The following is a 24,670-nucleotide window of genomic DNA, read 5'->3' on the forward strand; positions in this document are numbered from 1 at the left end:
TTTATCTGACACATGGTAAATGCTCAATAAATGGTAGTTTTAATTATAACTATAGTGAATAAATATTATTACCCTATTTAAATAAATCATATTATTCTATTTGATTACCATTAAACTTATTTTTTTCCATTTGGTAAATCAATAATTACCTTTAATTCATGGCTCTATAACATACTCTGAGGCCGAATAGACTTGACAGTTGGCTTTAGGGAAAGAAAGACAGAAGAGGAGAATGTGCTTTTGTATTTGAATATTCTCAGGAACGTACAAGGAAATAAAGAGAGAAAAAGAAAGAACATGAAGTGGGTGGCAATTAGCTTTTGTTACATTCTAGCAGGCCTAAACCTACCTGAAATTATAAGCTTATTTTTTAAAAAAAGCTTATGTGATTTTTGACACAGAACTTGTTCCTTTATCAGTTAAAGTCAGGAGCACTTCTGCTGTAAGTTATTTACATGTAATGAACAGAAATCTTATTTAAAAAGTCATGATCACAAAACACTTTTTTCACTGATTTAATACAAATCAAAGACAAATTTCAGGGTTTGGGTGGAGACCTAGTTACGGAACACTAAAAACACCCTATGTATCATGACCAAAGAATTAAATTTTTAGGGCAGCTGAAACTGTGAATTTCAATGGTACCTGCAAGTGCCACCTCCAGGCCTTAGGAAAACTGCAAAAGCAGTTGATTTTTGGTTCCTTCCCACCTTTTTGTAAAATCTCATATTCGTTCCTTAATTTTTAGGTATCAGGTACTGACCAGTCCCAGCTCTCACATGTTCACGTGTTTCTTTCTTTCTTTTCTTTTCTTTTTTTTTTTTGAGACAGGGTCTTGTTCTGTCACCTAGGCTGGCCTGCAGTGGTGCAGTCTCAGCTCACTGTAACCTCCACCTCCCAGGTTCAAGCGATTCTCCCACCTCAGCGTCCTTGGTAGCTGAGACCACAGGCATGTGCCATTATGCCTGGCTAATTTTTGTATTTTGGGTAGAGAAATAGTTTCACCATGATGCCTAGGCTGGTCTCGAACTCCTGGCCTCAAGTGATCCACCCTCCTAAGCCTCCCAAAGTGCTAGGATTACAGGCATGAGCCACCGTGCCCAGCCCCCATTTCACACGTTTTAAGTGCACATTTTAAATTTACTTCTCTAAAAATTCCCAGAGGTTTAAAATCTGGTCAAATATGGTACTTTATTAGAAGACCTAGGATTTGCCAACAGTTGCTAATGGCAAAATTGAGACATCAGTGATTAATATCTTCCACTATCCCATATCTTTCTGTATGAGGCAAGAAACTTTACGGTCATCCGTGACACTCTCTCTCTAAATCAATCCTTCAGGGAAAATGGTTGACTCTACCTTCAAAATATACTGACGATCTGACTTAGTGCCTCTACTGCCACCAGCCTGATCCAAGCTACAATCAAGTCTTACCTGGATTACTGCAGTAAGTCTCCCAGATGGTCTCTCCACTTCTGGCCTTACTGCCACCAACAGTCTACTCTCAACGCACAGTAGCATGGTCTGCATCTAGACCTAAACAACCACTTTAGGGGATCCTTGCTGTGGCCCTCCTCTATTAATGTGTAGTCAGCAAGGCTAAGGGCATTGTGGCCACTTGAAGTCTGCACACACCAGTAACTCCCCTTCTAAGGCCACTCGCTGGTACCTGGGACTCAGAGAATTACTTGCCCCAATCATCCCCAAGCTTGCTTCTAGGGCCTATGAGCAACATAGAGCCACTGAAGAAATCTGTAGAGGAGAATGATATGATCAGATCTGTGGGTTACAGAGGGATCTGAATTACAAAGAGCTCTGGAGAAGGGACGAGTGATTAAGAGAGACTAGCAGTCCAGAAATTATAAGGAAATTAAAGCTGCAGGAGAATAGCAGTTTTGAAGAAGGGGGCAGAGGTAGAATTAGTGCTTAACAAACATTGGTTGAGAGAACTTACTCAATTTGGAGGTTAAGGGAAGAATCTAGGGCTCTGTATTACCTTTTATTCAAGATGATAAAATAAAGAATACAGAGAAAATTTAGTTAAACATGTTTCTGGCAAATCATAGAAAATAATTTTTATATTATTTTATTTTTTGAGACAGAGCCTCACTCTGTCGCCCAGGCTGGAGTGCAGTGGTGCAATCTTGGCTCACTGCAACCTTCACCTCCTGGGTTCAAGCCATTCTCCTGCCTCAGCCTCCTGAGTAGCTGGGATTACAGGCACACGTCACCATGTCCAGCTAATTTTTGTATTTTTAGTAGAGACGGGGTTTCACCATGTTGGTCAGGCTGGTCTTGAGCTCCTGACCTGGTGATCTGCCTGCCTTGGCCTCCCAAAGTGCTGAGATTACAGGCGTGAGCCGCCATGCCAGGCCGAAAATAATTATTAGTTCCACATCCTTGCAGAGATAAAGAAGGAAATGCCAGCAAAAAAGATCATTTCATTCCAAAATTTTAAAGACATAGAATGAGTTAACACTTTCAGAAAAGTCTCAACAGAAAAAAGCCTGGTGAGAATACATTTATTCTGAGGTTATCTCTGGGTAATGGGACTGCAAATTACTGTACTTTCTTTATTAATCTATACTTTTGAAATTGTAAAAATAACATGTTTTAAATAAAAACAGCTCAGATAGTGTTAAGTATGTGCTAAATTGTACACTAGCCTTTTTACTCCTTTCTCTACTCTGCAAATAAATTCCCTTGAATACAAAAACAGTACCTGTTTCATTGAAGCTGTTGCTAAAAAATCTATTTAGATAATAACAAAGTACTTGACCTTCAAAGGGAAGTGGCATCTATAATTAAACACATCATTCTATTTGATACAAAATTGTGAAAAGGGTGAAATCTTGATTAGATGTCATCTATCTGAGAGACATCACGGTGGAAGAGAGGGATTACAGTAAAATGGTTAGTAAGCACACCCTGGAATCTAAATCCTTGACAGGATTTACTATGTGACCATAAATTATGTGCTACATACCTCAGTTTTCTTATCTGTAAAGTAACAGTGGTAATAATACCAATAGGGTTGTCGAGGGAATTAACTTAGAACTCCTGGCACTTAATAATATGGCCCTCAGTACATCTTAGCTGCCAATAAAATAATAAAATAATAATAAATTATTATTATAAATGCTAGTTTCCTTCTAGTTGATCGCTTTTAGCCAGGGATTCCTTCTTCTCAGCCAAATGTGTACTAAGCCCAAGTAAGGTGCTAACAGATAATCAAGATGTTAGCTAAGAACTAAGGTCTGACCTCTCCCAGGGGAATTTGCATTTTAAAAGGGGGTCTCTCAAAGATAAAATCTTTTTAAAAATAGATGTGAAACCAGAATAGTGGAATGACAGATCACGAGATTAATATTTTAGGGCAGGGGGCCCACTTACCCTGTCTACTTATGAAAGAAATCAGTAAGGGGTAGACAACAGAGGCAAGGGCACGGCAGAAAGCAGGAGCTACAGAGCCAGGCTTCTGTTCCCGGAGATCTCCAGTAACTCAGACAGTAACTAGGGTATCCCCAAAGGGGCCTCATCACACAAAGATCTAAGAGCTTGGAGGAAAGAAAGGAGGATGGACACTTCCTATATTCCTCTACTGGGTTCAGAGCACCTCTTTTCATTTGCTAATCCACCGCTGTGAAGCTATGCATTAGCTCTGGCATCAGCAGATTGGATGTGTGATTTCTGGCAGTATATTCATTTTAAAGAGGTATTACCTGACAAAACATTTTTATATCCCTCATGCAGATTCTGACAAAATATTACCTGTAGCAATATAATACCACCTTACAAATAGGATGCTTGGAATGAAATCTATAAGGATTAAAACTATCTGTGCTGTAATTCTCACGCATTTAAAAAATGTTTCATACTCCAAATTCAAATTAGTAGCTATCAAATGGCTTTTTTTTCTTCTTCTTTTTTCTCCAGTGTGACTTGTCAATGAAATGGCTTTTTTTTTTTTTTGAGATGGAGTCTTGCTCTGTTGCCCAGGCTGGAGTGCAGTCGTGTGATCTAGGCTCACTGCAAGCTCTGCCTCCCGGGTTCACACCATTCTCCTGCCTCAGCCTCCCAAGTAGCTGGGACTACAGGCGCCCACCACCACACCCAGCTAATTTTTTTCTATTTTTGGTAGAGACAGGGTTTCACCATGTTAGCCAGGATGGTCTCGATCTCCTGACCTCGTGATCTGCCTGCCTCGGCCTCCCAAAGTGCTGGGATCACAGGCGTGAGACACCGTGCCCGGCCCAATGAAATGGCTTTTTAAACACCAAGTATACTATTTTCATTTTTAAAGACAGATGTATTTACAAATATTCTAAAAGCTTTTTTATCATTCTTCAGTGCAAAAAGACAATAAAAAATTTAATTTGTTCAAAGAAAGCCATTCAAGCTCTTCATACTTTTCATACCTATGACTGAGCATGCATTTTAAAAATTCCCTTCAGCAAATCTCTAAAGTTAAATAACTATATTTGACTTATTGAAAGCTAATTTTATGTAGAATTAGTATATCACTGAAGCATTTATTAAACAAAAAGCTAAAATGATTAGGAGAGAAATGGATGATCTTATAAGGGATTTTTAATCAACAGTATATATCAAACTCCAACATCAAATATCATAGGTAATATATTTAACTTGTTACAGTTCGACAGCATAAAACTGCTTATATTCACCACAGTGAGGACTCTCTGAAATTAATTTCTATTTACTCAAATTATAGCCCTTTGTAACCTACAATCCAGAGTTTCGCAGGTAGTGTAATACCTTCCCGTTGTATTTTTGTAGCTCTTCAAACCTCTTCTGATAATGAACTCATCCTACAGAGGTTCCAGCAGAGGTCCGATCATCAATTCCAGACAGCTAACTACCTAGACTTTATCCTAAGCCCTAACCTTTCTGAACCAGTCTCAGGCACAACCCAAAGTCAGCTTACCTATGCATCTTACCTTCCCAAATTAGCTTTTTATCGGGTATTCTTCTCTAACATACTATATTATCATTCTAGGACCTAGGCTAGAAATCTTAAGGATTTTCTTTACTCCTCCCCTCCATCTTTTATTTATTTATTTTTTTGAGTGAAGTTTCAGTCTTTTTGTCCAGGCTGGAGTGCAATGGTGTGATCTTGGCTCACTGCAACCTCTGCCTCCCGGGTCCAAGTGATTCTCCTGCCTCAGCCTCCCGAGTAGCTGGGATTACAAGCACATGCCACCACACAAGGCAAATTTTATATTTTTAGTACAGATGGGGTTTCACCATGTTGGCCATGCGGGTCTCAAACTCCTGACCTCAGGTGATCTGCCCACCCTCGGCCTCCCAAAGTGCTGGGATTATAGGCATGAGCCACCACACCCTGCTCTCCTTCCCATCTTTTCTACTCCTATACACTTAGGGTTATTGTTCCCTAAGTCTCTATTACTTTCATTACCACAGCTATCACTCTCGTGGATTTTATTATATTGTTCCTGGAGTACAATATTTTGGTAGCCTCCAAACTGGTCTCCCATCATCTGGACTCTCTCCTCCATACTATCCCACCAAATTAACCTTCAAGTTTGCTCTGAGCCTTTAACTCCTTTTTTGATGAAAAATTTATAATTTTAATTTCCTCATTATGAAAGCAAAACATATTCATTACAGAAAAATTGGGAAAGAGAGGAAAAAAAATTTCCCCAACCTCACCATAAGGAAGTAGCAATTTAAAACATTTGTTTTGGCCAGGCGCAGTGGCTCACGCCTGTAATCCCAGCACTTTGGGAGGCCAAGGCAGGTGGATCATGAGGTCAGGAGTTCAAGACCAGCCTGCCCAGCATGGTGAAACCCTGTCTCTACTAAAAATACAACAAATTAGCCAGGCATGGTGGCGCGGAGGCTAAGGCAGGAGGCTTAGGCTAAGGTGGGAGGCTGAGGCAGGAGAATTGCTTGAACCCAGCAGGTGGAGGTTGCAGTGAGCCAAGATTACACCACTGCACTACAGCCTGGGCGAAACAGCAAGATTCCATCTCAAAAAAAAAAAAAAAAAAAAAAAAAAAAAACACCATTTATCTTTTTAAAATTCTAGTAAAATTCACATAACAAAATGTATCTTCACCACTTTTAACTGTACAGTGTAGTAGTGTTACATACATTTACTTTGTTGTACAACCATCCATTCCATAACTCTTTTCATCTTGCAAAACTTAAACTCTGTGCCTAATGGGCACAATATAACCCATTCCCTGCTCCCCTCAGCTTGTGTGAGCCTTTAACTTTTGTACTTAAAACCCTCCAATGGTTCCCTGTAGTTCAATAATGCAGAGGCTTTTGAACTTTGAGACTCAAAAATTTTACCTCACACCCCAGTAAATAGGTGTACACACATAACACACACACTCTGGAACAAATGCTTTACAAACAATCCTTAAAAGAATAATGTAGCCAGGCGCGGTGGCTCACGCCTGTAATCCCAGCACTTTGGGAGGCCAAGGCTGGTGGATCACGAGGTCAGGAGATTGAGACCATCCTGGCTAACACGGTGAAACCCCCTCTCTACTAAAAATACAAAAAAATAAAATAAAAATTAGCTGGGCGTGATGGTGGGCACTGGTAGTCCCAGCTACTTGGGAGGCTGAGGCAGGAGAATGGCGTGAACCTGGGAGGTGGAGCTTGCAGTGAGCCGAGATCACACCTGGGCAATAGAGTGAGACTCCGTCTCAAAAAAATAAAAAATAAAAAATAATTTATTCTGGTCCAGGAGCAGTGGCTCACGCCTATAATCTCAGCACTTTGGGAGGCCGAGGCGGGTAGATCATTTGAAGTCAGGAGTTCAAGACCAGCCTGGCCAACATGGTGAAACCCTGTCTCTACTAATAATACAAAAAATTAGCCGGGCATGGCGGCAGGTGCCTGTAATCCCAGTTGCTCGGGAGGCTGAGGCAGAATTGCTTGAACCTGGGAGGTGGAGGTTGCAGTGAGCTGAAATGGCACCACTGCACTCCAGCCTGGGCGACAGAGTTAAACTCTGTTTCAAAAAAAAAAAAAAAAAAAAGAATTAATTAATTCTGGCTGGGCACAGTGGCTCATGCTCAGAATACAAAGTCCTAGCAATTTGGGAGGCCAAAGTGGGCAGATTGCTTGAGCTCAGGAGTTCAAGAGCAGCCTGGGCAACACAGCGAAACAAAATATGCAAAAATTACCTGGCGTAGTTGCGTGTGCCTATAAGCCCAGCTACTCAGGAGGCTGAGGTGGGAGGATCACCTGAGCATGGGGAGGTCGAGGCTGCAGCGAGCCATGACGGTGCCACTGCACTGCAGCCTCAGCAAAAGAGCAAGACCCTGTCTCAAAAAGACAAAACAAAGTATGCTGATATTCCGTTTCGTTTAAAAAATGCTGATTGCGACTAATTTCATAATAGTTTGACAAATATTTCAATAAAAACATATACATTTGTCAGTCTTGCTTTCAAAATCCTCCACAGTCAGATTCTAACCTATCTTTGCCTTATTACCCTTCTACCTGTCATGTGCACACCAGCCAAAAAGTCAGCCCCAGCTAATTTCCGGCTAACATGGTGAAACCCGTCTCTATTAAAAACTACAAAAAATTAGCCGGGTATGGTGGTGGGCGCCTGTAGTCCCAGCTACTCAGGAGGCTGAGGCAGGAGAATGGTGTGAACCTGGGATGCGGGGCTTGCAGTGAGCCGAGATCGTGCCACTGCACTCCAGCCTAGGTGACAGAAGGAGACTCTGTCTCAAAAAAAAAAAATAGTAAGTCCTGCTGGGCCCTGTGGCTCATGACTGTAATCCCAGCACTTTGGGAGGCTTAGGTGGGTGGATCACTTGAGGTCAGGAGTTTGAGACCAGCCTGGCCAACATGGTGAAATCCTGTCTCTACTAAAAATACAAAATCAGCCAGGCGTGGTGGCGTGCACCTGTAGTCCCAGCTACTTGGGAGGCTGAGTCAGGAGAATCACTTGAACCCAGGAGGCGGTGGTGGTTGCAGTGAGCCGATATTGTGCCACTGCAGCAGTCCAGCCTGGGCGACAGAGTAAGACTCTGTCTCAAAAAAAAAAAAAAAAAGAAAATAGTAAGTCCCAAACTGGGCAGCATAGCAAGACCCTGTCTCTAGAAAAAAAGAAGAAAAAAAGAGACAAGAAGGATGTTTTTCCAGCAATATAGTGAGCTCTCATCTCTGGTCAAATAATTTAAAAAATCTACTCATAGCAGTGCGTGACTATAGTCCCCAGCTACTTGAAAGCTATAAGAATTACTGAAAAATCAGAGGGGTAGCTAAATTTTTTTACTTCAAAAACTAACATTCCAGGCTGGGCGTGGTGGCTTACGCCTGTAATCCCAGCACTTTGGGAGGCCAAGGTGAGCAGATCATGAGGTCAGGAGATCGAGACCATCCTGGCTAACACAGTGAAACCCTGTCTCTACAAAAAATACAAAAAATTTAGCCAGGCGTGGTGGCGGGCGCCTGTAGTCCCAGCTGCTCGGGAGGCTGAGGTAGAAGAATGGCGTGAACCCAGGAGGTGGAGCTTGCAGTGAGCCGAGATCGCACCACTGCACTCCAGCCAGGGAGACAGAGGGAGACTCCGTCTCAAAAAAAAAAACAAACCCCAAAACAAAACAAAAACAAACAAAGGAACATTCCACTGTAAATTTTAGTTATCTTTGACATAATAAACTTTTCAGCCGGCCACTCTCTTTTTGACCTCAGTTTATGAAGACACTTGGAAAGAAAGCATGGAAAGGGACGATACAGCTGTAAACCCTGGAGGTTCTTACAAGAGGATATCAGGTACTAAAGGTCAATGGTATGAATAATATAGATCTAATGGCATAATTAGCAGTTCAATTTTCAGATCCCTTCTTTAAAAAATATTTTAATGAAAGTCAGGAAGTTACCATGAAGAATAAACACACAAAAAAGTCAAATTAAATTACTATTTAATAAAGTGACAGAATGAGGGAAATGGCAAAAATACATTCCTAAAAAGAATTAATCTATACATCTGTATAGTGTGAAAAAATAAAGAAAAAAGGAATTAATCTATATGTTAAAATTTGAATAGACACTGAGATAACATTTTCTTTTTTTTTCTTTTTTTTTTTTTGAGACAGAGTCTTGCTCTGTCGCCCAGGCTGGAGTGCAGTGGCGCAATCTCGGCTCACTGCAAGCTCCGCCTCCCGGGTTCACGCCATTCTCCTGCCTCAGCCTCTCCGAGTGGCTGGGACTACAGGCGCCCGCCACCACGCCCGGCTAATTTTTTTGTATTTTTTGTATTTTTAGTAGGGACGGGGTTTCACCATGGTCTCGATCTCCTGACCTCGTGATCCACCCGCCTCGGCCTCCCATGAAATAACATTTTTATTCACTATTAAGAAGATTCCCCCCTGCCGGGCGCGGTGGCTCACGCCTGTAATCCCAGCACTTTGGGAGGCCGAGGCGGGCGGATCACGAGGTCAGGAAATCGAGACCATCCTGGCTAACACGGCGAAACCCTGTCTCTACTAAAAAAAATAGAAAAAATTAGCTAGGCGTGGTTCCGAGCGCCTGTAGTCCCAGCTACTCTGGAGGCTGAGGCAGGAGAATGGCGTGAGCCCGGGAGGCGGAACTTGCAGTGAGCCGAGATCGCGCCACTGCACTCCAGCCTGGGTGACAGAGCCAGACTCCATCTCAAAAAAAAAAAAGAAGCTTCCCCCCGCCATAGCTCATACTTAGTCAAATAATCATCATACAATATTTACATTTTATATGTCTTAGTGTCTTATAAACACAATTTTATCAATATTAAGGTATTTCTAAAATAGCCACGATTTTATAAATATTAAGATTGTTTAAAGTCTTGAAAGACCACAAGCTAAATCTAAACTTCTTAACATGGCACATAAAAGCCTTTAAACTTTGGAACAATATATACTTTTCTACTCTCATATATGACTAACCACTTCCCAAACATCTTTTGTTAAGAAGTTTTTAACAAATCTTATTGTGAATGTTTAATTTTTAAAACTCTTCATAATTGGGATATAAACTATTTTCATAAGAAATGGGCATTCATATTTTACAGGAACACATATACATTCTAACTCTATTAAAGAAAGAAGAAATATAAGTACCACTGAGCATAAAATAGAATACACTTAAAAGTGTCACAGTAACCATCTCATTAAAAAAAAAAAAAAAAAATCACTTGAAATCTCCCAGAGGGAGAATATGTTGACTATCTATTTTAGTGAAGATAATTTTTGTAACAAAACATTTTTCTTTAAACAGTAACAAATAAACTAAACAGATCCTCTACAGGCTATTAAAAGTTGTATGATTTGTTATTTTCCATAATAAAAGATAGGAGGAAATGGTAATTTCGGTAGGAAGTAGGCCTTAGGAATTACTAACCACCACAATGCATTTGGATAAGAATGAAAACAACTTTATCTATAGTTTGTACTAATTAGGGTAAATCTTACCCACTCGTATAAGCAATTTTCCATTTTCCATTTACTTCACGGAACCACCATAGTATTCCGTCCTCTTAAGAAATGTTTGTAAAACGCCAAGGGTCAAGCACAGTGCTTGGTACACAGAAAGGGGTTCAATATTTTTGAATGAACAAATTACTGAGCGAATGAACACAATGGGCTCTCAAACCCTCCCTACTCCCTCTTAGGTATGCTATTATGTCCATTATGTGCTTTGGCACCTCTCCATGTCAATCATGATGTATTTCCTTTCCTTTATCCCTAGAAAGGCCCCGGTTATTCTTTCTTCCTTTAGAGATCTAGAATCTATAATTACCCTGATCTCGCTTGAAACTCCTCATTAAACAATAAAGGACACCCTTTTCCCTTGGGCCTTCCTCGTGTCTCTAACATGCCTCTCCTGAAGCAGAGATTGAATTTAGTTGAACACGCTGTAAGATAAAGCTCCTGAAATCACCTTCTGCCTCCAGGTTATTTGAATTTCTCACCCCCATCCCTACTTAACAAGTAATTTTGTTCCAAAACATTTATCATCAGTGTCACATCAACATATTTACACGTCAATACACTGCAGCTAACTTAGTAACAATGGGAGAAACATTCAGAATAATACTGAGCAACCTACCAAGGGTCTGAAAAATTGAATTCAAATACTCTGCGTAAAATGCCTAGACTGTCATTCTAGCACATCTATGATCTGACCTAGCAAATATATCGTTAGACTACAAATTACCTTTTTCCTATGACGCGTAAAGCTCCATTAAAAATGAATTCTTCGTAATAAAGTTTTTTATGGCGTCTAAAATTGCTGTGAATATATTACACCTTTTACAATGATCTTTTAGCCAGAAAGCCATTATCTGTAGAATCCTCCTGTATTTCAGTTATTTGTCACCTATTTAGACTGGTCCTAGTAGCAAAACTGTCCCCCGTTACTGAATTCAGAGAATTATTCGGGCACACGATTTATTTCCTATCTTGATTAGACTCCTGAGCCCATGCGCCAGCCTCTCGCTAATCTCCCTGGACCAGACAACTCCATTAGAATCTGGCATCCACGTTTGTTCTGCCTAACACTGCAGGAAGAACAGAGACTTAAAAGCACGTGGTTTTTTTTGTTTTTTTTTTTGTTTTTTTGGTTTTTTGGCCACCAAGAAGCCAAATTTCTGTATCCTCTACCATTCAAAGCCCCCATTCAACAAATTTACACACGGGTTTTTCCTCCACGTTAAGCAGTTAGTCGGGTACTAGAGATACACATAGAAAACACAGACTCTGCCCTCAAACAACCCAATGAGCAGAAAATTCTCTTATGCACAACCAAAACGCTGTAATAGATTCAAGTGTGTAGAGAAGTTTGGTAGAGTGGATATGACACTTTCTTTTTTTGTAGTACAGAAAAGATGAATCTGTAGAAAAGGGAGAAAGACAACTGGGTAGAAAATTTATTTCAAATATCTAACCCAAATCTTCAACAGATTTTCCATTTTAAATATTCCAAAAGGCGTACCATTGTATATTATACTAAATGCGGGTTCATTTATCACTTAAAATTTTTTTAAGCTAAAAGATCTCAAACAATTAACATTTGGGAAGAAAAACAGGACTGATACACAAAGTAGTCAGGATATTTCAACTTTCTAAACTGTATGCACTGGAATAACTTCAATATTAGAATATCTCTACATTTGAATTTGGATAGTCCACAGTGATAAATACTGGACTGAAAAATCTGACATCGAACATATGCAAAACAAATGGCTAGTATGAAAAAACATAGAATGGGGGGAGAAAACTTGAATGTGCCAAAACATTTAAACGCTCTTTAAAATATCCTGAGATGCTAAATTAAGGACAAAACGATTAGAGTTCCAAGAATACAAATTTTCATCTTTCAAGATTCAACTGAATATTGACTCTCACTGAGATTATGAAATATTCTATAAGCATGTGCTTAACTTCTGTTTGGCTTTCCGAATTTCACCACAGTGAACAGCCCATTCTTTTTCCTTGTTTACACCAAATGCTCGTTTTGAACACAACTCAAAATGGAATTCCAGGCCCCAAAGTCACCACCCCTACTTTCACCCCCACAGACAGCTACTTAACAGATAATAAGGAATTCAAGTGCAGGACCTGAAGGTCTTATTTCCATGCAAATTTCACAATCCCCGTTACTTGCCCAGATACAACAATTAAGGCTTAAAAGGTGGCGGGAGTGGGGGACTTGAGGACTGGTCTGAGAAGAAAGTGAATCTCCCAAGGGTTCCTAAATGGTTTTGCTTCCAGTATAAAAACTGCGAGCTACCAGTAGAATTTAACAGCAGCTCAACCTTGCATTTGAAACAGTTACTATATTTCACTTTCTTTTCTCATGGGGGCGGGGGATGGTGTCTTACCTACTCTTAAATTTGAACGTATTAACAGGTTCCCCTGCGCCCACAATGACATATTTCTCATCCCCCATAATGAATTCAGCCATATGGAATTCTTTCCCATCGAAGGCCATCGGGAATGGCTTTAGGAAGCTGATTTCCAAGCTTTAAGTGGCAGCAGGTGCCGGCAGCGCGGGGACCGATCGATGAGAGAAGGCGGGCAAGACGCCGGGAAGCGCATTCCTCCTCAACCGAGCGCCACAACTGCCCTCCCGAAGCGCCCCGGGGCTTCGAGCATCACCTCGCGGTAATCCGGGCAGCGGGAAGGATGCGGCTGGACCCGGGCGTTGCGTGCTCCACACAGCGCCCAGCCAGTGCCAGCCCCGCGCCCGCCTCTCCGCGACGCTCGTGCCGGGATCAGCACGAAGCCCCTCCGCGTCCCCAAAGCCCTCGCCCGCGCCCGTTCTCCCCCAGCTTGCCCCCTCCAGCCCGCTGCGCCTGGCCGCAGCATCTCCGGGCACTCTGAGGCGGCCGCCGAGACAGGGTCGGAGCGCAGCAGAACCCACCGAAACTTTCCAGGGGGGCCAACTCAAAATTCGCCGGATCCGTCGCCGCCGCGCGCCCCTCGGCTCGCTCCCCTCCGCGCGCCCGCAGCCCCAGTCTCTCCCTCTCTCAGGACCCCCCAGTGCCCTGCGCGGCGGGAATACGCCCCCAGGTGCCTCCCGGCCAAGGGGGCTGCCGTCGCACGTCCGGTCCCGCAGGGGTCCTCACTCCGCCAATCGCCGCGGCCGCGCGCCGTCGCGCACACTTACCACCAGCCCGAGCCGGGACGGCCATCTTAGCGCTCACCCTGGCCCCCCCGTCCCCCTGTTCGGCGGCCACTACGACCCGGTCCCGCGGCTACGACAGCAGTGACGCGCAGCAGGCCCCGCCCCCTCCCACAGCCCCGCCCCTGCGCCGGCTCTTCGCGGGCACCGAGAACCCGCTGGCGGCTGCCTTCCGCGCCTCGAGGCGGGGGTCGGGGCCACGGACTGCCCCCAGCGCCGCACGTGGGTCTGTGCGGACAACAAGCACTGCCTCCCCGGGCGGGCTTCGCACCTGTCGTGCCATCGGGACTCGGGAGGGTAAACCCAGAGTGTCCTGTGTGCCTGTGAGCCGCAGAATCATCCACGGACATCGTTAGTCCTTCCCAGAATTTCTGCGATTTACGCAACGTCGAATTGTTTGGCAGAAAAACGTGGCAAATTCCGTTATCTTTAAAACCTTCCCCAATTCACTGGCATAGAAATTCTTACAGAAAAAGTTTCCTTCTTGAAGCGACCCCTGGGTGTAACTTCAGTGGCGATGACGGCTGTGAATTGGGTTTCCTCGCACAGCAGAAGGGCGAGAGAGGTTCCAGAACAGGCACAGGAAGGGCACCGCTATCCAGAACTGCCCAACCCGAAATTGCCCATTTAAATAATGAAGTAGATACCGAAAAGGAAAAGGAGGGGAAATCTGGAAAACAGGAAAGTCAAGGCTACGGTACCTGAAAATTAATCCATTAATATTTATTGGATTCTTTGTGTTCAACTCTGAGCCAGATTGTTGTTTTTAACTGAACCTATACTCAATGACGAGCCAGTTCTACTTTGGCCACCCTGTGGAGTATACTGAAAATTTAAAAACTCTCCAAGAAGAGCTTAAAAAGAAGACAAACATGCAAAGTTAACAATACATCAATGCAGTGCAAAATCTTGCAATATGTAAGACAAGCTATAAAATTGTTCCTATCTTTTCATCATCCATTTTATTCTGGGGAGTATGTTTCAGTGGTATGACCTGAATAAAGAAATGAGTGCACAAAGGTATTGGCAGCATATTATCCAAACACTGTAAAAGGCGAGAAGGAGCGGGGCAGGATTCTAACAGGAAATGGCTAAGATCTGACATAGAGGCCAGGCGCGGTGGCTCACGCCTGTAATAGCAGCACTTTGGGAGGCCGAGGCGAGTGGATCACCTGAGGTCCGGAGTTCGAGACCAGCCTGGCCAACATAGTGAAACCCTGTCTCTACTAAAAATACAAAAATTATCTGGGCGTGGTGGTGAGCACCTGTAATCCCAGCTACTCAGTAGGCTGAGGCAGAAGAATTGCTTGAACCCAGGAGGCGGAGGTTGTGGTGAGCTGAGATCCACAATTGCACTTAAGCCTGGGCAGCAGCAAGAGCGAAACACAGTCTCAGAAAAAAAAAAAAAAAAAAAAAAAAAAATCTGATATAACACAGGAAGTTGTTATGTTAACAAAATAGATAACAAAATAGCAACAATGTCTAATCGATTCATGTTTGAAAAAAATACCAAATATGTACATTAAGGTTACAACTGCATAAAATATAGTCACACAAATAAAGATTAAAGGGATGAATTTGCATAGTTTAATACTCATTTCATTCTTTTTTCTATATATTTAAGTGCGTAATGATTTTGATTCAATAGTGATCACAGTGCACTTCTCCCACTCAAAACATCTAACCTCTGTGTTGTACTTTTGCCCACCACCTGAATTTCTCAAATGCATTAAAAGCATTACATGAGGGCATCTCTTAAGATGAAATATTTAAAATTTAAGTATTTCTGGCATGCAATATGGTTTTTCCTGTAATTCCATGAAAGCAAAATATTAATAATAGAAAAATCAAAACTCTTGCTTTCCTATTATAATGCCATAAAACCATTCTGGAAGGTCGTTTGGGAGATATGAAGAGTCTTAGTTGTCTCCCTCTGATCTAGTAATTGGGCAGGGTCTTTTAAGGACTAAAATGATGTGAATAAATGAAGAGAAAAAGTGAAATGGGAAGAAAAGCAAAGGCAAGCTGTGTAAGGCATAGGTGGAGAGTGCTGAATAGTGTCTTCAATAAAATGCCTTAATACAATGATGTAAGCTAGGAAGAGGTGCGGAGTGGGAAGGGAAGAGGCTGGAGACAAGAAATTCTCATTACTAGTGTTAGTAATTAAAGAGCAGATGTTTGTAGTTTAGATTTTCCTTCATACTTATTGCTACTTATTCAACTTTGAAATTTCCTCAGCTACCATTTTATTCATGATCTTCACTACCTAGGCCTAAATTGTAGCTGTTCTAGCTCATTTCCTGAGCTCCAGAACCTCCCTATTGCAATTTTATTTTTACACAGCAATCATAGTCATTCTTCTCCTTAAATTTTCCTATTTGTTTTTTACCCATCTCTTTGAATCTAAGCTTTTTACTGTAACATTAAAAAAGAAAAGAAAAGAAAAAAGCCTCCTTTCCTGCCCACCTTCATCAATGATGTCCCCAAACTTACCTATTAAAACCTCAAAATCAGTCTTTCCCCAGGTCGGCCTTTGGATAACTCAGAGGTCAGTCCCTGTGGGATCGCCCAGTTTCCATCACGGCAAATGCTGATCTCCTAAGTGAAAAGTCCTGGCCGCTGCCTCCAGTGCCCCCCTGCAAATCATTACAAATCAACCTCTTTCAGGTCTGGCTTAAACTCTCACCTCCTGGAAACTGCTTTCCTGAAGTCACAAACCGGGCGTGCAGATCCCCATCCCCCACCCCCAGCAGTGCATTATTATGCAGTCACTGCTTTTGTTCCGAGTTCTGAGCCTGCTTCTATTTGCATCTTAACCTCTTTGGGTGCCGGGACTGTGCACTTGCTCCCTTTCTATACCTCTCCACAGTTCCTAGTACCGGCCAAAAACACTGCTGAAACGCCTAATGAATCAACCAGAAGTTCCTTAGCATAATATAGGGGCGTGGAAGTGATGTTTAGGGGAGCTTCCCTTGCTTCCCTGATCCCCAGATGGAGAGAAATGGCAATTTGCCCTTCCAAGGTAAGCAGTTTCCTAAACAAGATAAAATTTTAACGATTCTGAAACCTAATGGATGTGTAACTACTCAATTCTGAGTTACTACACAAACTAGTTTTGCCCTTTGTATCCTGAGAGAAAAGTATGAATAAATTAAAAGAAGACAAAACATTGTAAATTTCATAAACTTCAGTGTGGCTTTTTATGCTTTATGTCGATTTTTAGAATTTCCTAGTCCAGTCTTTCAGGAATCGAAGAATATTTCGGGAATCATAATTGCAGACTAAAGAATTTATGAGCTTATGAAATTTTAGGAATCTACTTTTAAGACTTTTCAGAGTTTTACAGACAATGCTCTTACCTAATAACTAAGATTCGTTTAATATTTTTTTGAACACCTAAATGCCTGGCACCATGCTAAGCGTTGAGATATTCATAGCATTTATTTCAATGGTTATGAGGAGATGAAGGATTGAGTAGAGGAAGTGGGTAAAGAAACGCTAAATAACCATAAACTTTTGATTAAGGTGTAGCAACACACTTCAGTTGAACTTTTTAAATGAGAGGAACCCAAACGACCTTAAATTTCTGGCAAATATGAAAGAAAGGAGTTGAGAAAAGAGGAGTATGGAAAAAAGAGCAGCAGATGTAAGCTATGGCCTTAGTGGAGGAAAGTGAGTAGAAGGGGCTTTAGAATTCGCCTTTTTTCTTTAATTCTAAGAATGAGGGTGGTAGCAGGTAAGGAAGGTAAATGCTAGCTGAGTAGATGGTACCAAAGCTGATTTGTTTTTAAAAGACCATTGTTTATTTGGTGGTCTGTCAGGGAAACTTGTACCTTGGAGGTGAACTTCCAGCATAGGCCTAGTGGAAACTGAAACCCTGAGCCCCAGGGTTTAGGTATTAATGGAAGTGAGTCCATTTCTCCCCCTTTTTAAACATCCACTCCACCTCCACCCTATACTCAGTTTTTCTTTTCTTTTCTTTTCTTTTTTGAGACAGAGTCTCGCTCTGTCACCCAGGCTGGAGTGCCGTGGTGTGGTCTCGGCTCACTGCAACCTCTGCCTCCTGGGTTCAAGCAGTTCCCCTGCCTCAGCCTCCTGAGTACCTGGGATTACAGGTATGCACCACCATGCCTGGCTAATTTTTGCATTTTTAGTAGAGACGGGGTTTCACCCTGTTGGTCAGGCTGGTCTCCAACTCCTGACCTCGTGATCCACCCGCCTCGGCCTCCCCAAGTGCTGGGATTACAGGCGTGAGCCACCATGCCTGGCCCACTCTATACTCACTTTTACAGGGATCCTCAGGATGCTGTGTCCAGGGCTTTACTGCAGTCTGTCTCTCTTCCTTCCCATCAAAACTTTTCCCATTTTGTTCAGGACAGGTACCCCAACCTTTCATTCTCTCTCTCTTTTTATTTATTTTTAAAATGGAGACAGGGTTTTGTCACCAGGCTGGAGTGCAGTAGCGTGATCATGGCTCACTGCAGCCTTGACCTGTCAGGCTCAAGCAATCCTCCCACCTCAGCTTCCTGTGTAACGGGGACCACAGGCATGCGACACAACTTCTGCTAATTGATTTTTTGTAGAGATGTGGGGGTGGAGGGGGGTTCTCCCTATGTTACCCAGGCTGGTCTCAAACTCCTGGTCTCAAGCAATCCTTGTGCCTCAGCCTCCCAAAGTGCTGGGGTTATGAGCATGAGCCACCATGCCTGGCCCCAACCTGTCATTATCTAAGGAGCTCAGTTATGAAGTAAAGTTATCTACTTTGTATTATTAGTGTTTAGTATTTTTTTTTTCATTTCTCTCTAAGACTGTTCTAATGGAAACTCCTGTAGACACCCAGAGTATGGAATTTCTAAAATGACATTTTAAACATTGTGACAGATCAGTGGGATAGATATTTTACTAAGCCAAGGTACTTTCTTTGCAAGGATAAGCTATGGGAGGTGATGAGAGTAGAATACACACACACACACACGCACACACTATACACACAGACACACATATATATATATATACACATATGCGCATATATATGTGATGTGTAGATCAGAGGGAGACAACTAAGACTCTTCGTATCTCTCAAACGACCTTCCAGAATGGTTTTATGGCATTATAATAGGAAAGCAAGAGTTTTGATTTTTCTATTATTAATATTTTGCTTTCATGGAATTACAGGAAAAACCATATTGCATGCCAGAAATACTTAAATTTTAAATTAGAACTCATTTAGCTATAATAACAATTTGTCTATCTAGTTATTTGCAATCCTTTCAGGATTTTTAAAATTTCTATCTCATTTGTAGAGTTTGGAAAATAGTATCTGTCCTATCTTCTTCACAATAATGTTTTAAGGATCAAATGAGGTTTTGTCCATGGAAACTGCCTAAACTGTAAGGAGAAAAGTCAGTGTGTTTATCGTTATTTCTCTCTTAGGTTTACTATTACCCTGTAAAGTTCTTTGAAGTCAGAAACAGACTTTTGTTCATATTTACAACCTCGACAGCAATTAATGCAGAACCTCACTCAGAATAGATAAGCAGTATTCCCTTAAATCAAGTTTTACTTCTGTATAGAGTAATAGTCAATTCAAGGACAAGTGCTATAAAGGTGAAAATTAATTCTATTACTCTGAGAAACACGGCAATAATATTTTAGTCTTTCTGTCTCATAGTAGGGAGGGAAAAGATCTGGAAAGGCAGAGGGAGAGAGAGGGAGAAAAGGAATGGCACTAGAGGTGGAAATTTCAACTCTTAAAGTTTTAGTAAACCATGCCAAAAATATACTAGTAACTTTTCATGAGGGAGAGGTTATTGGGGTACCCAAGTTTTATTTTTATACTCTATACATGTTTTTAAACCCATTTCTTTTTTAAAAAAAAAAAATAGTAGAATGAGGAAAATGTAGATGGATAACTGTAGCTATTTGTATAATTATTTACATCTTGCCAAACCATTTGGAAATTGAAATCCTGCAGTGTGGCTCCTGGGTTGTAAAAGATAAGAAAAGTAAATAGAAGGCCCCCTCAATGCAGCGTGATATTGCATCATTTAAAAGAAACCACAAACTGTCTATTCAGGATGTATGCATACAATAAAAAGAGCCAACAATTCTTGTGTAAGAGCTAGGATGATCAACCTGCTTTTGTCTGCCATCTTAAGGTTGCTTCTTTTTAGGCCAAGGTACCTTGGGGTAGCAATCATTGATTTAGTCATCTGTAAATAGTGTCTGTGAGCCCCTTTTCCTTAGCTAACCAGTGAGTAACTCCTAGAAAAACCACATTTTTTTTTTCTGCCACCCAGGAGTGCAGTGGCATGATCTCAGCTCACTGCAGCCTTGACCTACCAGGCTCAAGCAATCTTCACACCTGTGCCTCCCAAGTAGCTGGGACTACAGATACATGCCACTACACCCAACTAATTTTTGTATTTTTTGTAGAGATAGGGTTTCCCTATGTTGCCCAGGCTGGTCTTGGACTCTTGAGCTCAAATGATCCACCCAACCACGGACTTCCCAAAGTGCCGGGATTACAGGCGTGAGCCACTGAACCCAGCCTTGAAAACCACATTTCTGAGGGAAACTCTTCAGGGGAAGGGAGGTTGTGTGTAAGGTAGATAGTCCCTATCTATTTCATTTTATTTTTGGTTTTGAAATTAGTGTTTAAAGAATTAAGCCTAATGAATACTTGATATGAATTTCTTGGATGTATTTTGAGATGGAGTCTCACTCTTGTTGCCCAGGCTGGAGTGCAATGACACGATCTCAGCTCACTGCAACCTCCACCTCCCGGGTTCAAGCAATTCTCCTGCCTCAGCCTCCTGAGTAGCTGAGATTACAGGTGCCTGCCACCACACCTGGCTAATTTTTTTATTCTTAGTAGAGATGGGGTTTCACCATGTTGGCCAGGCTGGTCTCAAACTCCTGACCTCAGGTGATTCACCCGCCTCGGCCTCCCAAAGTGCTGGAATTACAGGTGTGAGACACTGTGTCTGGTCCTTGGATTTTTTAAAATGTCCTAAATATGTGGCTCCTAATCTTTAGAAAAATAATGAAAGATAAGCCAAGCATTGTGGCGGGGGAGGGGGGAAGCTTGAAATATGACATGTAATGGGATGTTTTTCACAAGTATAAAGTTTTATTTTGTCTATTTGGATGAAAACTCCAAAATGCCACAGGAGTGATCACAGAAGGAAATTTATATAAATTCACCATTAAATGCCTTTGAAACAATCTCTTAAAAATCAATGGTAGTAATAAAGGATGACTTAAACATTTATATGCTTATGCCTATAACATTGTATTAAATTTAAGATAAAAGGGTCAGGTGCAGTGGCTCACGCCTGTAATCCCAACACTTTGGGAGGCTGAGGAGGGTGGATCACCTGAGGTCAGGAGTTCCAGACAAGCCTGGTCAACCTGGCGCAAGCCCGTCTCTACTAAAAATACAAAAATTAGCTGGGCGTGGTGGTGGGCACTTGTAATCCCAGCTACTCGGAAGGCTGAGGCAGGAATATCACTTGAACCTGGGAGGCAGAGTTTGCAGTGAGCCAAGATCGTGCTACTGCACTCCAGCCTGGACAACAAGAGCGAAACTCCATCTAAAAAAAAAAAAAAAAAATTTAGACAAAAATGTGGTCTTATCATTAGTCACAAAATTGTGCAAGACAATTACAATTCTGACTAGCCTCATAGTGAATAATTTTCCCCTTATTGTTTTGTTAAATATCAGTCTACATGTAATTAAGATTAAACTTATTCCTATAAGAGAAACTATGCAGTAGGCCTTTGTTGTGTTGGTTTGATGGGATGCCAGGAGAGACCAAATATCCTTCGCCCAGTTTTTGGGGTCAAAAATGCCCGTATTACTAAACTACTTAAGGTCCCAGGGTAAAATGAAAATCTGGGAGGAGATAATTTGGTAAGCTCTTATTAGTGCTAATACCTTAGTACAAATCAATGAGTTAGGTAAGTTTATCATGTCCTGAAGAAAGCTGGAAGCATGTTGTTAAATTGTGATTGGGAGGGAGAGGGAAGGGTGAGAAAGGTATATGGGTAGTAGGCTGCCTGTGGGAAGCCAGATCAAGATTGGGGCACTCACTGTGTCTTTGGGGAAATAGAGGGATCTGAGTGAGATGCAAAACTTTTAATCTAGGACTACCTATAATCAAGAAGTTAAACATTTTATTTTATTTTTATTTTTTTGAGACAGTCTCACTCTGTCGCCCAGGCTGGAGTGCAATGGTGTGATCTCGGCTCACTGCAACCTCCACCTCCTGGGTTCAAGCAGTTCTTCTGCCTCAGCTTCCCGAGTAGCTGGGACTACAGGTGCACCCCACCGTGCCCAGCTAATTTTTGTATTTGTTTGTTTGTTTGTTTGTTTTGAGACGGAGTCTTGCTCTGTCACCCATGCTGGAGTGCAGTGGCGCAATCTCGGCTCACTGCAACCTCCACCTCCCAGGTTCAAGCGATTCTCGTGCCTCAGCCCCCTGAGTAGCTGGGATTACAGGTGCCTGCCACCACACCCAGCTAATTTCTGTATTTTTAGTAGAGACAGGGTTTCACCATGTTGGCCAGGCTTGTCTGGAACTCCTGACCTCAGGTGATCCACCTACCTTGGCCTCCCAAAGTGCTGAGATTACAGTAATTTTTGTATCTTTAGTAGAGATGAGGTTTTGCCACATTGGCCAGGCTGCTCTTGAACTCCTGGCCTCAACTGATCTACCCGCCTTGAAGTTAAACATTTTAAATATCTACTGAAAACCTGACAACCTAACAGTTCTCTGGGAGGAATGACTGTGATCAATTCTGTGCTTAGGGAAAAGAGAAGCCTCCTTTGAAAGTTATCTGAGGTGTTTTATGCATTTACACATGTCAAAATATATGTTCCTTCATAGAGCCAACCCTAGGAAAAATACGAACCTGTTGGTCGCCTTGTTCTCCAGACTTTTTTTTTTTAAATTTTTTAACCCCCTCTCTTCAGCAAAACCAACCATTTGAATTTTCGTTCTGTGCCAAGCAGATGATTGATTTTATTTTTTTACAGACGGGGTCTTACTCTGTCACCCAGGCTCGAGTGCTGTGGCATGATCATAGCTCACTGCAGCCTTGAACTCTCAGGCTCAAGTGATCCTCCCTCCTCAGCCTCCTGAGTAGCTGGGACTACAGGTATGTGACACCACACTTGGCTACAGGCAGGTGATCTAAATGAGTGACTCAGTCTGGGTTTGACTGTGTATACATTGTGTAAGTAGTAATGCCCTGAAAAAGCTCATGTAAATGAATTCATTGATATCAAACTTACTACTTTTCAAATATTTGCTCAAAGTTTTTTTTCCATCACTCTATGGGTCAAACAAAACACATCTGTGGGATGGATTTTGTGCATTCATCCCTGGCTTGTGAACTGTGGATTAAAGGACCAAAGAGCCACAGCTTCTGCTTTGGGAACAGTGGGAAAGACACAGTAATTTTAGCACAGTGTGGAAAATGTTATGAGAGTGATATGTGTGTTTAAATTCTATGATCCATCATTACAATGACTCTCACACATACGTCAACTCCCTTGTGCCTTTGTCTTGACAAACATCTATCCTCTTTAAATTCAACTCTCCCACCTGCTCTACAGAGGCTGATGAGGCTAGAGAAAAACAACCGTGATGTGATGACTGACCCAACTTTAAGTGAACCCATCATGCTGCCTGGAAATCTTCCTGTATACCTCTAGTTTATGTATTCTTCCATTTTCTTAGATGACTATTTCATACTTTCAAGTCTTTCACCAGCATTTTAACAGTTCTTCTCTCAGCCTCATGCTCAGGTGATAGCCTTTCTTCATTTTGAAAATTGAAGCAAGAGGGTGTCTGTCCCCACATATACTCACTACTTGCTTCTCTGCCCTTCTACTTAGCCTTCCATCCTGCTGTTACTATGCATTAACTGTCCATGCTACTTGTTTTTTTGTTTGTTTTTTTTTTGGTTTGAGACATCCAGGCTGGAGTACAGTGGTGCAATCTCAGCTCACTGCAACCTCCATCTTCAGGGCTCAAGTGATCCTCCCATCTCAGCACCCCAAGTAGCTGGGACCACAGTTACATGTCACCGAACCTGGCTAATTTTTTTTTTTTTTTTTTGGTGAGACAGAGTCTTGCTCTGTCGCCCAGGCTGGAATGCAGTGGTGCAATCTTGGCTCACCGGAACCTCTGCCTCCCGGGTTCCAGCAATTCTTCTGCCTCAGCCTCCCAAGTAGCTGGGGTTACAAGTGCCCACCAGCATGCCTGGCTAATTTTTGTAGTTTTAGTAGAGACAGAGTTTTACTATGTTGGCCAGGCTGGTCCTGAACTCCTGACCTCAGATGATCTGCCCGTCTCAGCCTCTCAAAGTGCTAGGATTACAGGCCACCACTTCCGGTTATGCTTCTTTTTAAGGCCAGTTCTCCCATTTTTGCTAGATCCCGCATTTTTTAACTTATTCAAAGATGTTATTTGAGCAATTTCCTTTTTTCTTCCGTATTATCAAATATTCCCTCTCTACTGACTCATTACCAACAGCAAACAAATGTTTAAACACACACACACACACACACCCCTCTCTCTTGACCTCACTATCTCTTCCAATTAATTAGTTATTATTTTTTGAGATGCAGTCTCACTCTTTCGCTCACACTGGAGTGCAGTGGCGCAATCTCAGCTCATTGCAACCTCCGTCTCCCAGGTTCAAGCAATTCTCCTGCCTCAGCCTCCCAAGTAGCTGGGACTACAGGTATGTTTGACCATGCCCAGCTAATTTTTGTATTTTTTAGTAGAGACGGGGTTTTACCATATTGGACAGGCTGGTCTCGAACCCCTGACCTCGTGATCTGCCCGCCTCAGCCTCCCAAAGTGCTGGGATTATAGGTGTGAGCCACCGCGCCTGGCCCCTTTTCAATTAATTTCTACATTCTCTGCTTCCCTCTCCTCCCATTCTCTCTTGAACCCTCTCTCATCATCAAAATGCCATC

The 24,670-nt window shown here is 42.2% G+C and overlaps 1 protein-coding gene across 7 annotated transcripts in view; it reads right to left on the bottom strand.

The window, feature by feature from the left end:
* USP44 (ubiquitin specific peptidase 44) overlaps positions 1-18,177 on the bottom strand; it is a 36,016-nt gene extending 17,839 nt beyond the window's left edge. The window contains exons 1-3 of one of the 7 annotated variants that reach the window (XM_063614253.1): positions 10,464-13,085; positions 1,435-1,752; positions 150-203 (exon numbers count right to left, since the gene is read on the bottom strand). The gene's annotated coding sequence lies outside the window, so the exon portion shown is untranslated. Of the gene's footprint in view, positions 1-149; positions 5,691-10,463; positions 13,086-13,416; positions 13,767-16,170; positions 16,377-17,961 lie in introns of those variants that run through there. The other 6 variants (XM_055238745.2, XM_055238741.2, XM_055238744.2 and 3 more) reach the window with 6 other exon arrangements.
* Positions 18,178-24,670: the final 6,493 nt, after the last annotated feature.

The sequence above is a fragment of the Symphalangus syndactylus genome, chromosome 13 (genome assembly GCF_028878055.3).
Source record: "Symphalangus syndactylus isolate Jambi chromosome 13, NHGRI_mSymSyn1-v2.1_pri, whole genome shotgun sequence".
Taxonomy (NCBI): domain Eukaryota; kingdom Metazoa; phylum Chordata; class Mammalia; order Primates; family Hylobatidae; genus Symphalangus; species Symphalangus syndactylus.